The 13,627-nt window shown below is 44.5% G+C and overlaps 1 protein-coding gene across 13 annotated transcripts in view; it reads left to right on the top strand.

The window, feature by feature from the left end:
• Positions 1-2,553: 2,553 nt before the first annotated feature.
• FOXP1 (forkhead box P1) overlaps positions 2,554-13,627 on the top strand; it is a 421,654-nt gene continuing 410,580 nt past the window's right edge. For 4 of the 13 annotated variants that reach the window (XM_025197998.1, XM_025197996.1, XM_025197995.1 and 1 more), the window contains exon 1: positions 3,885-4,788. The gene's annotated coding sequence lies outside the window, so the exon portion shown is untranslated. Of the gene's footprint in view, positions 3,665-3,877; positions 4,789-13,627 lie in introns of those variants that run through there. The other 9 variants (XM_025198006.1, XM_025198008.1, XM_025197997.1 and 6 more) reach the window with 5 other exon arrangements.

A 13,627-nucleotide genomic window follows, 5' to 3' on the forward strand; every position in this document is an offset into this window, starting at 1 on the left:
CCCCCCCTCCTCTTTTTGTGGTTGAGCTACTTTTGCAAGGGAGTGCATGTGCCCTTTGGGCAGAGGAGGTACATCCAGATGAGCATGCCTATGCAGGGATGTGTGTTTCTTGCAGCACAGAAAGCAGCAGAACAAAGATGTGTCGCTGCTTTTTTTTCCCAGGGCATGCCCCTGAGTGTGTGCTCTGTGCAGCAAATTGACCCAGGTGGGGTAAGGGATGCTGGAGCCACTACCTGTGTTGGCCCCAGCAGCCTTATCTGGGGACCTCCTGGGCAGCGGCAGTGCCATTCTGGCTGCCTGGAACCTGGCCAGCAGCCAGAACATGGCAGTGGCTGGCCAGGCTCTGTTTCTGGTGGTACACGCTGCTGCCGCCTGTGCCACCACTTTTTGTGGCCTTTGTTTTTGACGCTGGGATCTCCCAGTGTCAAATTTTGGTGCTGTGCTGCAAGTTAGCAATGCAACGAACAGGTGCACGTGTGCCTGGTGCAATTTGTAGTGCCCTAAACAGCATGTGTGCGCTCGTCTGAATGAGCCCTCATTGTCTGGTGAGTGTGGAAGGTGAGAAGAGAAGCTGGGGACTTTGCCACCTATGCACAGTGCTGCAAGTCCAGTGTCGTGCAGGGAATTGCCTGTTCTTTTATCTGCATGGGATGCAGGATGGAGTTAGGTCCTCCCACTGGACTACTTTGGTATCCTCCAAGTGTGATGGCAAGGACATCACGATGCCATTGCACAATGAAGAATGGATTAAAATCTCTTAAAGTGAAAAATCAGTGTCTTGCACTGGGAGGCATTAAAGAGTCAATCCTGCAAATCCTCACACCACCTGGTTGTAATTCTGTCTGTCCTATGGCTCTTCCAGCTCACCCCTGTGGTAGTGGCGTTTGCTTCTGTAATTCTGCATGCACCAAAACATGTGCGATCCTCCACTGTTTGGTGCTACATCGGTGTGCATCTTAATTTCCTGTCACTCGTGTGATGTACACTCCTCCAAGGGGCTTCAACCTCATAAGAAGATACAGTGGAGTCCAGGCAGGGCTGGGTGGGGGGAACTGTGTGCTTCCCTGCTCACCTTTTTTTTTTCTGGCCTGCTGTCTTCTGGCATCCTTTATTCCCTACTCCATAATCCCCCAATGCTGGCTGTACTGGAGGTGCACGTTGGAAGCTGCCACTAGCTGTTTAAAAGACATGCTAAGTGCCGTGGAATCTGACTCTTCTTCTCTGTCCCACTCCCCGAGGCTCTCTGAGGCTGTCATGAATTGTCAATACTGGGAGCCAGTTACTAATGAACTCAAGTTTCCCACTTACTATCAGTTGTCTTAAATTATTTCTGCACTTCAGAGTCCTGTTTCTGACATCCTTTCAAAATGTAATAAGGGAGGCTAAGTCTGACTTTGTAGAAGTCTGAGCCGCTGCAGCCTGCGTTCAGTAAACTCTTACCCTCGGACTGTGTTCTTAGCTCTTCTTAGCCATTAATCTAGCTGAAAATGTTCCTTCTGACTTTTCTCACTTTATAATGCAAACCCTCATTATCTTTGCAACACAAAAGTGTAACATACCCAGCATGGGCTTTTCCTTTCAGTCTGGAAGGAAGATTAGCGTCGAGATATGTGCACGCCAGACTGCTTCTATTCCTAAGAAAAGTGGGACCCCAAAATTGATTACTATTGGTAACTTAATTTACCGCAAACTGACGAGCCCCAAAGAGAAACCCACTTCAAAAGCTTTGGTTTTTACAAAGGATATGTTTTAGCTATATTTCAGTGGTCTAGGGTTTCAGCCACTTTCTTTGATACAGATTTGTGTGAAAGCAGTTAAGTTAGACAGAAGGAAATGATAAAATCTAAGAATTAAGGTTTAGGATGAGACGGGCAGCGAGCAGCATGAAATTGAAAGATGTTCACCTCTAACAAGCATTCCCATAAACAGGCCCAATTCCTCACCTCATTACAGGTTGTCATTGTTTGATCTGTTTAACGAGAGGGGCTGGGCGGCTAATAGAAAATCTGGCTACTATGGTAGGACGCGTTTTATTTTTAGGCGGCGATTGCCTGCGAATCGCCAACATTAGGAAAAACTTCTTAGCTCACGTTGTCCTCTGAATTTCTTTAATTTATTTTTAAAGTGGAAATTTTGCAAGCTGACGTTCATGCAGCCTGCGTCGTACAGTTTGGCTGACAGCATTGTCTGGCAAAAGAAATAACCAAATTATTATTCAGTCATGGGTTTTTAACAGCCGCAAAGCAAGTGGATGTTAACTAAATGATGCAATTTATTCCCTTCCTGCTTATTGCCAGCTTGCCTATTACAGAGAGGCTGCCAGCTTTAAATAAGTGGTACCCAGATGGTAGTCGCATGACGCCCACTTGGTTACAGAACCTAAGCAGGGAATAACTCGGCAGCCACTACAAGCCGTGGGTCAATTGAGGGGGAATGCCTGTTGCTTCACAGTTTTGCATATGTAAATCTGTTAATGTTATGTCAGTATTGTGCGGACTAAACACAAGCATTGCCTTTCTCTGGGGCCCAGATGAACTTGGATTGGAGCCCAGTTAATGAGGATCTAAGAGAGAGGCTTCAGTTGGAGAATGCTGCCACAGTTTGCTTCCTCCGTGTGAACTCATTGCTTCCTGGATGCTCTCATTTTCTCCACAGCTGAAGTTGTGCTCAGGAAGTCCCTCCGATAGGCTGCCTCCATAATAGGATAGACAGACAAGGTTTTATAAGGTTGGCCGAAGAGATTGTATAAGTGTGAGTGTGCGTCTATTTTTAGTCCCGGCGTTGAAGACAATTCATTTGGCCCAGCCTGCGTCTGCTTCTCTCACACTTTCTTTCTCTGTCTGCCACACTTCTGCACTCTATTTCATCAACTACAGATGTGGCACACAGCCGTCTCCGAAAAGTCATGAACTGTGTCGTCTGCACAGTTTAACAGCCAACATCTGCTGCAGCAGCCTGATGGAAACGGCATGGAAACAATTTTAAGGAAAGCGCTAAAGTGCTTTAACTCTGTCTCTCTTTTGGCCCCCACAGACAATTATTTTATATTAATTGCAACGGGATCACAGCTATAAAAGCAGGGTTTGAATCTGATTCGCTTTTTATTATTAGTTTAAAAGTTGCAGTTAAAACTGTTTGACATGGGAATGCTTTTTATCGTTGATCATGCCTTGTTCTGAAAAGTTTATTACAATGGGTGAAAACAACAACCGAAAAAACTCATAAAAGGCCGGGGCCATAATACACTTAAAGGCTAAAAAGTACCAATAGTGTTGATTTAACCAAAGAAAATGTTCCTGGAGGTATTGTAAATTTTATGTGCCAGATGAAAAGCATTAAGTGTGTTATTTTTCATGAAGGAAAACATTCAGATTTTAACCATTTTGTAAATTATATTAATGCTGCATTACTGTGCCAAAAGCTTTGGGTCTGTTCCCACAGCCTCTTGCTCCTGTGAGTAGGCCCCTTTAGGTTTGCTCTCGTCGGGGCTAAGGGGAGAAGGAGGCTCCCAAGACCGGCCATTTGGCTGCATAATTCTGCGTGAGCACGGCCGATCATCTTACCTCTCTGTATTGTGAGCTGGTGTGAATATACTGTACTCTGACAACTCTGCATTCAGGAGTCCAGCGTTTTCACCACAGTTCCCCGTAGCTTTCTTTAAAAGGTATAAGCCATATGCATAATTTTATTAAATATTATAAATGACAAAAATTGAGAGATTTGTAATATGAAAGTGATTTTGGGTTCCTTCAGTTTATTAATTCTCTCTGACGCTGAAAGACAGCTTTGAAATTTTTTGTTTAAATCCCCTGATTTTTTTTTTTTTTTTTTTTTTTCCCCTTTTTCTTTTTTGGTTAATAGGAATTTTTTAAATTTAATATTCTCTGACTACAGTATTTCGGTGACATTTGCTGCTATGGGTAGGGCAGATTCAGTATATGATGGGCTGCTCTCATTTCAGATGGCTAGGCTTTGTTCTCTGCCTCCAGATGGAACTCTGCAGATTGTTTTTTATCTCTTATCCCTTGCACTGTAACCTGATCTCCAATATCGCTAGACATCTATCTAAAATTTACAGTGCAGAAACCAACTCAAGGTTCAGAATATGGACCTGAAAGAAAAGACAGCAGGTTTAAAATAAAGGACCCCAAAGCATGTTAGGAACTTTACAAAAGGTTTTATTACTCGGGAGAGTCCCATCAGTCATTGCACTGCTTGGGCTTTGATGGTAATTTGTCCAGTGTTTCAGTGTATTTTAAATTTCAGTTTCTTAACAATGAAAAAAACCCAACCTGTAGCAAAATGCTAATATAAGCAAGCTAAATCAAGCCATGCATCAGTTTATACATGATATCTCAGTTTCTCATATGAATAGAGCAGTAGAGATTGTCATCCCAAAACTGTAATCAAGCTAGGAACATATTGTGATAACAAACATGTTTATTAATGCGACATAGGACTAGATCCAAATAGATGTCAAAGCTAATTGGAATTGTATTGACTCTTTTTTAATATTTTTGAAGATATCTTTCTTGGTAATGGAAATGTCAGATGTCATGTGCATGCCCATACTGCAGAGAGGTGCTTCACTGAAAGCTTCCATTGCTATCCTCTGTGCTTTACAGGAAGGTTTGGCTATTTTTTTTTTCATACTTTGTTTCACTTCCGCTTCCTCCTAGCAAGATTTCATTCAAACCTCCAAATGCAGATAAAGAAAATATTATGAAATATTCTGAGAAAAATGGATGGACAAGCAATCATTATTGAAGAATGCAGCTGCAAGATTATGTAAATAATAATTCAAATGGATTATGTAAATAATAATTAAAATGCCGCTACTTTGTCTTTAGTATGCCCCGTACAGTATTTTTATGCTCTGTATACCATCCCCCTAAATAATATTAGGAACCAATTGCAACTGTTTGCTTAAAAAATCATAATCACATTTGATACCTTGACCACTGGAACTCATAGCAGGTATTTTCATAGACTGCCTTGAAAAATAATATTGCTTTTGATGAATTATAAACCCCTTGGAACTACTTTTTCTTTTCTTTGTTTGTTTCCCCTGCTCTTCTCCAGATATAATAATCCTCCTCCTCCTCCTCCTCATCATACCTCTTTTCCACCCCCCCACCCCTGGCCGAAAATGAAATAAACAGTTCTTAGGGTTTTATTTTTTAAATGTGGGCAAAGTATAGCTGTCTTTTTTTTTTTTTTTCTCCTTTTTCTTGAATGCTAGTAGCATCCAATATTGATCTGGAGACTAGAACACTGGACTGAAAGGCTGAAGTTCCTGGTTTTATTTCTTGATCTGTAACTAACTTTTAAAAATCCTGTAACTTCTGTATGCCTATGTATATAAAATGAACCTTTATTTAATGGGGTGTTGGAAAACTTTTAAATGATATTTGTAAAATGTGTGGAGATAATCTGATAGAAGCTGCTGCAGAAAAATAAAGAATTAAAGTTTTATTGATCGTTGCCCCCCCCCCCCCTTTTTTTTTTTTTTTAAGATGAGTTTTCTCCCCTCCTTCCCCGTTTCCCTTTCCTCAGACTGAAGTATCTTTGATGTTGGCACAACCTTGGGGATATGGGTTTGTCTTTCACTGATGTTTTTGGTTGCTTTGACAGTTGTTTTCATGGAGAAACAGCATCTGTGCTCCAGTCACCATTAGCAGCAGGTTTACGAATAAAATGCAGAACATTCATTATCAGTTTATACCAGTTTTGTTAAAGGTCCAGTCTTACTCTGCAATACTCATACCAGTAGAAGTATATGTGCTTGGCTTTTTTTAATTTCTTTTTGTACCGGAGTACATCTGTCGGTGGACCACTAAAAGCCCCTGATAGCACAGGGAACCTGTCAAACCCATCTCTGTATTGGGCATAGAAGTAAAAGCAGATGTAAACCTTCTTTTCTGGTAAGGGGAGCAGGGTTTGCTCTTTCAAATGAAAGTAGTTCCAGAAAATAAAATGCACGTGAGTGTTCCAGAACGGACAAGAGTGCATAAAAATCCTTTTAGTCATTTATCGCTTCGGGCCCACTCTTAACAATAGGAACCTGCAGTGGTAGGAGGTGCTCACTGTAGAGCCACGATCAAGGGAACTTGATTGGTCCTGTCCTGAGAGAGATTTAAGCAGCCTCTGGTGAGAAGATGAAACAAAGTAGTAAAACTGATAGTTCATGCAGGAAATTGCCTTGGGAGCTCAAGCAGGTGGCTGGAAGGGGAGAGGAGAATTTCTCATTGTACATCGGGGCCAGGATTTTCAGAGGTGACTGTAAATCCCATTGATGCCCATCTTGAGCTCTCCTTCAAGAGGCCTGATTTTTTTTTATTTTTTATTTTTTTGGAAAATGTGGAATACCCAGCATCTGAAAGCTGGGAGCTTTAACACTGTCACAGGTTGGGCATCAGGTCCGGCCACTGAAATTCAGTAGTTACTTTCTGCAGATCCTGACCTGGGCCTTGGCATGGCTAGAACTCTTCATCTTCCATAGGCCTTAACAAGAACTATCAGGATGCGTTCGCGCGCCATCAGTGTTAGTCCCCTCCTGGCACGTGGTGAAACAGAGGAATGCAGGCATGAAATCACTTGCCAAAGGCTACAGAAGGGGAAGTCGTGTTAGAACCAGGAAAGGAATTTAAGAATTCCTTTCTTCTAGTCCCACATTCGTTGCAAGGTCCAAACAAAGCAAATAGTGTTGATGTACTGGCGGGACTGCCAGTCGTCCATACAATAAATTGTATGTAAAAAAAACCCTTCGGTCAGTAAAATTGCTTTCTTGTAGCAGCAGGATTAGAAACGGCTTTCAGCACAGCATTTTTGACTCCTTTTACACCTTCATGTAACACCTCCGGTATTCCCAGTTGTTTGGCTTCTTGGTTTCGTTCCTTGTGAAATTTACAGCTTCACCCGGAAAAGCTGGGAAATGGTTCAGCCGGCTCGGAGACGGCCAGGCCAGAGACTGGTAGTTGCAAGGTTAGATAAGCTTCCTACCATACTTCTCCAGTTTTTGCTTTATGGGTTCTGAGAAAAAGTAGTAGAAAGAATCGCATCTGGAAGGGGGGGAAAAAAAAAGGGCAGAGTGGGTCGAGTGGCTCCAGCAGTGAGTCTGGGCTCTAATCTTTTCCTCTGCCAGTAAACTGTTGTGTGACCCAGGGCAAGTCGCTTGATCTCTCCGTTCTGCTTTTCCCTTCAACCCTCTGCTGCCTTGTCTGTTTAGATTGTCCCTTACAGTGGTTTGTCACCTCAAATCTGAAGAGAGGCCAACTTTGAGTGCCTGGTAGCTCGAAAGGAGGGTGAGTACTAGCATTTTTGCTCGGGTTGGGAGCCTCCTGATGCCAGCAGTTCAACATCCTGGGAAATGCACAGAAGATTTGTGATCGAGGCCAAGTCTGGAGCAGCCTAGCTGTCCCCTCTAGGATAGGGACTACAGTCAGCTGGTAGGCTTCATTAACCAAACAGTTTGGAAGCTGTATTACCTGTCTGTATTGAGTAATAGGTGTGTTGTTTTGCTTCTTGAACGCGTCTCCGTTGTGACCTGTGGTCTCGTCCAGCACTTTGGAATGAGCACAGCCAGCAGGCTAAAAGGGCAGAGGAGTTCAGGTATGGCTTGAGTTATGCTGCCTTCATCCTTGCCTCTCCTTTTCACACGAGTCAGCTTAGAGTTAAGACCGTGTTATTTGAGAGGTAGCCTAGGTTCGAATAGTGCAATAGCAAGAATATCAGAACTGTCCTGTGATCCTAACCTTCAGAGAAAATGAGGGTGGGGAGGAACCTCAGGAGGTCACATCTAGTCCAACCCCCTGCTCAAAGTGGGACCAGCCTCAACTACATCATCCCAGCCAAGGATTCATCTAGCTGGGTCTTGAAAACCTCCAAGGATGGAGCTTCCACCACCTCTCTGGGTAACCTGTTTCTGTGTTTTACTACCCTGCCAGCGAGAGAGTTTTTCCTAATATCTAACCTAAGCTTCCTGTGCTGCAACTTGAGCCCATTGCTCCTTGTTCTGTCATTTGCCACCTCCAAGAACAGTCCAGCTCCATGCTCATGGGAACCGCCCTTCCTCCCACATCTCCCCAAAGAGAATGAACTTGTTGAAATTCCAAATTGTTACTGAATCCAAGCAGCAGGGTTTGGAATTTGGGTCTGGTGTGTGCTGGCATGTCCTGGATCTTGCATACAATCCCACATATTGAAGCCTAGTACACATGGGACTGCTAAGCCATTGATGTAATTAGGAACTGAACATGGCATTGAGGAACTGACCTGAGCAGAGAGAGAGCTCTGCAGATACCTGTGGAATTGCAGTGGGGGAGACCACTCTCACTCTGGTTGCAACCAATCTGACAGATAGTTAACTGGATAGCGGGAGTATATTAGTTAAGAGTACAGCTATGAACCCCACTGGCAGCCTAATTGGATGCAGGACAGATGCTGAAAAAAAAAGAGAGATCTGCAGGCTGGACAAGCATTCTCCTGGATTCTTACTGGCAACTTTATTTGCTTTCTGAGCTGATGTCTGGGTTGAGAGGGGCCTTGACATTGTTGGAGCTGAAGCTGGAGGGAAGCCCTCCTTTGTGCCTTATTTGGTCTGGCAGAGAATCACATTTCTTATAAAAAGTTGCCCGTTGTTCCCTTCTGCAAATATACACCTTTCTTGCTTTCATTTAACTTTCCTGCTTGGGAATTCACTGCCCCAGCCTAGCACTTGAATGGGAAACCCATTGTACCCCTTTCTTTCGTGTTCAAACTGCTGCCATGCTGATAAGCATCTACAGTAAAGCCACAACATGCTTTCCTTTGCTTGGATCAGCTCTTGCACTTTCATCCAGGTTAGGGCAGGGGCTTGTCTGTTGGCAGTGCCCCCTTGTTTGGAGCTGCAAGACCGTGCTGATTCCACCCCGGAAGTCGGGGCATGTAGGTCTTACTTACTTTGATTCAAAACGAAAACAGGGTTTGCCTGTGTCTGAATCGGAAGGAAATGAGATGGGAGTTCCTGCAGGAAAGCCCCCTTTAAACGGCTTGCTTGAGTGAGCGCAGATTAAATTGTTTGTTTATCTCAGAATAACAAACATAGGAGAACTCTAGGCAGGGACTGAGTTTTAGTCCCGGGAGCTAATAGATGAACCTTCCCTGTCCATCTGCCACACCCCTTGCCCCTCCATCCTCCCCCTTTTTATTTTTTAATCTTGGATTCTAATAAAAAACGAAGTCATCGAGTATCCATTGAGAACTGTGCACCTTGCCTTCTCCATGGAGACTTCTTTCCTGGATTTGCACTGGTCTAGGAAGTGGGAAGTCACATTTGCAATCCTGCAGGGATTTTATTTCCCCCCCATAAGGGAAGCTCTAAAATTGCACTGCCTCCTCTTCCGGTAAAAATGCAGAAGCCTGTACCAGTGTTTTAAGCAATGCTTAGAGTCAGGCAAGTATACATCCTCTCACATAAAATATCCTTTGGCTTCATCCTAACATATTTCAAAATAGTTTAAAGGAAGAAAAGGTTTCCAAATCCTTGTAAACAAGCCATAAGCACTGTCAAATACCAGTCTTTTAGCTAATTATAGACTAATTCTTGGAAATAATGCAACCCTGGTCTGATGAAATCTGTTTCATTAAGAAGATGCTTTTGTGTAGTATTGGAGCTGCTCTTCCAGCTAGCTGAGAACACAGTGACAGTTACAGGACTTTTATCATGAGCATCCACTATAAACTCCAGTGTTACCCCAGGGATCTTGTGTGCTCTCCTGCCCCTGAAGAAGGTGGTTTCTGCTGGGAGCTAAGTTGAAGCTGCACAGGAGAAAACTCCTTTTTCTCCACTCCATGCTGACGGCTGCAGGTAGTTGAGACCCCCAAGCATCATGCTCATTAACTAAGACTGAGGCACACAATGTGGGTTATGATTCAGGGAGTTCCTGTTGGCACAGGTGGACGGGTTTGCTAAGCAGAAATAGGGTTGTTTTTGCAAACCTACTTTCAGACTTCCTATCTTCACACAATTTGCTCCAACTAACACATGAGTTTAAATAAATTTTAAAAAATCTAACCTTTTCGTTGGTTTGTCTCATAAAATGAGGTGTGAAAAATCTTTCCAATATCTGAGAGTTAGCTTTCAAGCCTTCTAGGTAGTAACGGGGGGGAAAGGGTTATAGTAAACCTAGAAAGAGACGTATTTGAGGTGTGGCACTTCTTTTCGAGTGGCTTCAGTTCCAGGATTATTTTCTTTAAGTGAATACACTAGTTCAGTGGAAACTTTCCCCAAGCACAGCTGTAACCTCTCTGAAATCATGCTACATTTTATAATAAAGCAGAAGCCAATTTTTCATTTAAAGAAAATATCTTAAGTCTTTCTATTTTTAAGGATTTTCCTTTCCCTTAAAATTCTGCAAGACTCGGGGATGTCTCCGCTCAGGGAAAACGTGCCCGGTGGTAGCTCCTCGACCCCTTCTTACCATGGGAGTGTTCGCTTCCACAGCCCCTCTCCCCTACAGCTGGTCCCTAGATTTCTAGCATTAAATCTCCTGCAGGAAGGAAGAGTTTTCCCTTAAAACCGCGTGTATTTGCTGGTGGAGCCAATGAATGGGAGCCTGTTATCTGCTTTGCCAACCTTCGAATCAGGCTGTCAGCGAAATGCAGAGCCCAAGTCAAACGAACTTGTTTTAAACATCAGCCTTGCCCTCTTGTCTCATCGACCTCCTCTTTTAATTTACCCACGAAGAGCATTCTCTTCCCATCTGTTTCAGAAACAGAACTGTCCTGCTTAACTAGAGTGAGATCGGGGATTTTTATCTCCCCCAGCCACTTCTTTTTAATTTCCCAATTTCCTTTCCCTTGTAGCAATCCCACCGTGATTCCTTATCACCAGCCAAGAGGATGGGTAAGTGGCTCCCCTTTTTAAATGATTTTACAAGCTGTTAAACAAATCACTGGGATGGTAAGGGGAGCTCTGAAGTGTCAGTGCCTAGCCCTGGTGAATTTGCCATTACCTTTGAAAAGCCCTGTCTGCTCCAAGTCCAAGTGCTGATTTGAAGTGGAGCGTCCCAGTTTGCAGAATGATGTGTACACCTTAAACCACAGGCATGAGTCAGGCCTGTCTTTATTGCTTCGTTTTCCTCTCGGGATGCCTAGCGTAGAAAATGATCTGTGCGCATGAACCCGGACTTGTGCTCTCACATCAGAATGAGGCTGAACATTTTCAATTTAGAATTGCAGATTTCAGAGGAGTTTTCAGTTGGATGCTGTATACTTTTGGAATTCCTGCTTAAGCTATCGGCATGTTGGGCACGGGAGCGATTGAGACGTGGGACATGTCAAAAGGGAGCGATTTCCTTGTTTTACCTCTAGGGGTGGCTGCACTTCAGTGTTGAATTCTTGGTTCAAGGATGTTACGCTACTTGCTTGATACCTATAAAGCAGGGGTGGGCAAAATACGGCCCGCCAGGCCATTCTATCTGGCCCGCGGGGCCCCTAAAATATCTAGAAAATGAATACTTATCTGCTCTGGGCTGCCTGTCATGCAGCCCTCGATGGCTTGCCAAAACTCAGTAAGCAGCATTCTGCCCAAAGTAATTGCCCGCCCCTGCTATAAAGGCATCTCTGCCCTGCCTCTAGGTAAACCTTGGAGCACTTTCCTGAAGCATGTCCTACCTATTTGCTCCCACTCTCTGCTTGCCAAATGAGGCAGAGTTGCTGCCTTAGAGTGGCAGTGAGCACATGCTAAGAAGCAAACCCAAGATGGAGAAGCTTGGAGTAGTGTTGGGATGGCTCAGGGATGTGCTAAGCTGGCTCTGCTACCTCATTTCCAGGATTTACCACGCATGGAATAGGAATGGGTGTTCAGCATTGCTTTTGGGCTCATTATGGAGGTGGTAGCTAATCCTCAAAAGGGTTGCGCTCTTGCCTGAGAGGCTCTTTAGAGTACCAGTGGTTTATAATGAACGCAGATCAGGGTTTTCCATTCACGATGGAAAAATATGGTAAAAACTGGATTTTCTCATTTTAAGGAGAAAAATGCAGGAAAGGGTGTGGGGCGAGCAGGAGGAGGGCTGTCAGGCAGGGGGTGTCATGTGCATGTACACGTGCACATGGCTGCCAGGCAGCCTGGAGAGCAGCTCCTTGCAGATAAGTCTGGAGAATGGGGCTTGGGCACTGCTGTGGGGGGGCAGGGGGCTGTGGGCCTGGGTTCCTGGCCCCATAGCTCTGGCAGCTGGGGGCCGGAGGGCTGTGGGTGGGGAGCGAGGGCAACAGTTGGGGAGTGGAGGGCACCAGCAAGGAGTGAGGGACACTGGCATGGGCAGGACACTGGCATATCGAGGCTGCTCAGTGCCACAAAGCAGTAGAGGGGAAGACAGCTGCAGCTGGACCTGTGTCCTGGTGAGGGAAGGGGGCACGGGGACCTCTGATTTTTCCATGATTAAAAAAACCCCCAAAATTAAACACCAAATTTATAGGTATTTAGAATTGATTTTATTATTGTGATTGAGACACTAGTAGGCTTCCAAATGGCTTTAAACTTGTAAATATTTCAATAAAACATGGTGTTCGGCTGAGACCTATCTATATAGTGGTGTTTCGTTTTAATCACGGAGTTTGGGATGCGTAATTAGAGACTTTGTAAGATTTTCAGAAAACTGACGATTTTTAAACAGGGAAAACCAGGATCCCTGAGAAATTCAGGTCCTGGGAGACCTAGATGTGAAGACAGCGTTCAGGTAGGCCCAGTTCACCGGTACCGTGCTTACATGTAAAGATGCTGCAATGTTGGAACCAAACCCTATCCTCTGGCCCGGAGAACACAGGAAACCATTGCTTAGCTCCTTTTGGGCGCAGACAGAAGTGCATCTCCCAGCTGTCACTTGCGATGATTTCTGCGAAGTGCTCCAAGTTGCAGCCTTATCCCCAGACCAAACAGAAGTTCGCCGTTGGTTCTAGGGGAGGGGAATCTAGCTGCGGGCAGGGATCCTGCAGCCAAGTTCTCATAGCAACGGCCAGGGCTATCTGCCAATGCTTGGTATTTTCGGGCTAGGCTAGGATGGATGTACCCAGAGGAGGTGGGAAAGGCAGTGGAGGGAGCTGCTTCTTGTGGCTCCCCAGCTGGTGCTGAAGGGTGGGTGAATCGGAGCCTCCCCACCTCGGCTCCCATTCTGAAAACAATGACAGGGTGGGAGCTGGGCAGACACAAATTACAAGAAGATGCTACCTTTTAAAACGTCTTTATCTGGTACCTCATGCAATGAGGGGCCAGATTTTTCACCCAGTTGGCCAATTTTAAAGTGTTTGGTCACGGCTACAAACTGCTTTCTGTGGCCAGATCGGGCAAAATTGTCACTTCTGTCTGCACCCCATCCCACTGGATATAGACGAGGTCTAGGTAGGACACTGGGTTCCCTGCAGATACCCACAGGGGAATGTCATTGGCTGTGACTGGAGTAGACCAGGCACTGATCATTTTAAGAGGAGACAACAAATTTGTGAGCAATTTCAACTTTAATGTTATATCTAAAAAATTGAGCATTCCTATATGTCAGACAGAAAGGATGTGACACAAACTGTCATCAGCCGGTAAATGCATAGTTGCAGCCAGCAGGTTCTCCTAAGCACATGCTGTTGTGACTCTTTA

This window comes from Alligator sinensis, unplaced genomic scaffold (assembly GCF_000455745.1).
Source record: "Alligator sinensis unplaced genomic scaffold, ASM45574v1 scaffold121_1, whole genome shotgun sequence".
Lineage (NCBI taxonomy): Eukaryota > Metazoa > Chordata > Crocodylia > Alligatoridae > Alligator > Alligator sinensis.